We start from the raw sequence: 2,279 nt of genomic DNA on the forward strand, positions 1-2,279 counted from the left end.
TTATAAAGACGAAAATATAAATGTTTGATTTGATATACATCATTCATCTTTTAGCGGCTGTTCATACATTCGTTCATGTATTCATTCATCTATTATTATTTATTGATGACTTTATTGTTTAGACATCTTTTAATTTATTATTCCCTTATTATTCACATATTGTCGATCGTCTATCAATTACATAATTAGATACGCAAATTGATGTAATTATTGGTAATATAAGAAGTATCATCTCCGGGTAAAATAGTTGAGATTAATAATTATACAAGGTAATGATACAGGTATATCATTCCAATAAGCTAGCTACAGTACATGTGGAATTCCTACGCTGAGTACCGACTCAGTACACTTAAGCCTCAGAAAATGTATGGGCCGGTTAGCTCAGTCGGTTAGAGCATCGTGCTAATAACGCGAATGTCGTGGGTTCGACCCCCACACTGGCCAGATCTGATTTTTTCCGATATTCATGTGATATATATTTTTCTGCGTATGTCAGTAATGGTTTTAAATGTGCAAAGGGACAAACAAAAGCGATATCATACTCTTAATCAATCGTATCGAAATACAGATAATTTTGCACTACTATTATAATGTAAATTCATTAACCATCATGGCAATATGTCACATTATCAGTCATCTGATAGGAAAAACAGCATCATGCATATACGATCACTGAAGGTATTCAGGATTAAGTTAATAACTTGTACCGAGGAAGATTTGAGAAATAAACTATAAACCCCTCCAGAGATGTTGTGATGGTTTATATTTGATAATAGATAGTCAAAAAGAACGTGTGGGCCGGTTAGCTCAGTCGGTTAGAGCGTCGTGCTAATAACGCGAATGTCGTGGGTTCGACCCCCACACTGGCCAGATCTGATTTTTTCCCATATTCATGTGATATATATATTTCAAAGTAACGGTTTTAAATTTGCAAAGGAACAAACAAAAGTGATATCATACTCTTAATCAATCGTATCGAAATACTGATAATTTTGCACTACTATTGTAATGTAAATTCATTAACCATCATGGCAATATGTCACATTATCAGTCATCTGATAGGAAACACAGCAACATGCAGGATTAAGTTAATAACTTGTACCGAGGAAGATTTGAGAAAAAAACTATAAACCCCTCCAGAGATGTTGTGATGGTTTGTTTATATTTGATAATAGATAGTTACAGAAACATTACCAACAGAAATGTATATCTAAAGTTATTTTCATTTCATATAGTGGCTAGTTCATTTTTAGTATGTAACCAAAATGTGAAGAATTTAGACTACTTATCTGAAATAGATTTATACATACATCTTTATAAATAATATAAGCGAAACATAATTTGTAAGCAAGGTGGCTGTCTAAATAGAATATTTTCATATTTTATTTTTCTATAACTTTCTATTAATAAATATATTACATCATGGCATTTGTAAAAGGATGAATCATTCATTACAAAGTGTCTGTTTACGTCTCCTATCTCACCTAGGACATGTGTATTGCTTAACAGTATAAAGCTGTATTACATACGCCTTCAATCGATTGCATCATACATAGGTAGGTACTTTTCCTAGCCGATCGCATAACTATTAGTATTGTATATGGACCGGTTAATAAGTTCAGCTGGAGCTAAAAATATGAAAAAATGTATTATTTCGCTATAAATAATCTTTTGTTCGTTAAATAAACATAATTGTTTTACTTTTTTTTGTTATATTTATTTTTGTAAGTAGATTGCTCGATATGACAGGGAAGCATCGAAATCTCAATGTCACATGATAAATGATATCAATATTTCAAAATAAAATTGATGGAATTTTGCTTGAATCTTTTAGACAATACTTTCAAAAGCATAACGTATACGTATTTGAATATAACTTACAGACATTTTATCGCAAAGATCTTTTCCAGGGCGTATATCGTTCTAGATACATTTTGTGATACGTTTCCATAGTGGTCGTATGATGATGTTACAGGATAAGGGTGTATAATATAAAACAAACTAATACGATTGATTAAGGGTATGCAAATTATTTTGGGGGGTTTCCTTGGTTCATTGATAACCGTTTCTGAGGAAAGAGGAAATACGTCGTTTTAAAAAAAACTTGATATGGCCAGTGTGGGGGTTGAACCCACGACATTCGCGTTATTAGCACGACGCTCTAACCGACTGAGCTAACCGGCCCATAGATTTATAACTATACCTAAGGCTCATCTGTGCTAAGAACGTACTCAGTGCTAATATTACACCTATATGTTGCAACAAAACTTTGGGTGTAC

The 2,279-nt window shown here is 32.6% G+C and overlaps 3 non-coding genes across 3 annotated transcripts; 2 read left to right on the top strand and 1 right to left on the bottom strand.

The window, feature by feature from the left end:
- Positions 1-370: 370 nt before the first annotated feature.
- On the top strand, positions 371-444 carry Trnai-aau. Its single transcript has one exon. It is a non-coding gene; the product is annotated as a tRNA-Ile (tRNA).
- A 352-nt stretch (positions 445-796) lies between these two features.
- Positions 797-870, top strand: Trnai-aau. The gene has a single exon. It is a non-coding gene; the product is annotated as a tRNA-Ile (tRNA).
- Positions 871-2,110: 1,240 nt separating this feature from the next.
- Positions 2,111-2,184, bottom strand: Trnai-aau. Its single transcript has one exon. It is a non-coding gene; the product is annotated as a tRNA-Ile (tRNA).
- Between the last annotated feature and the right edge of the window lie 95 nt (positions 2,185-2,279).

This window comes from Mizuhopecten yessoensis, unplaced genomic scaffold, assembly GCF_002113885.1.
Source record: "Mizuhopecten yessoensis strain PY_sf001 unplaced genomic scaffold, ASM211388v2 scaffold917, whole genome shotgun sequence".
Taxonomy (NCBI): Eukaryota; Metazoa; Mollusca; class Bivalvia; order Pectinida; family Pectinidae; genus Mizuhopecten; species Mizuhopecten yessoensis.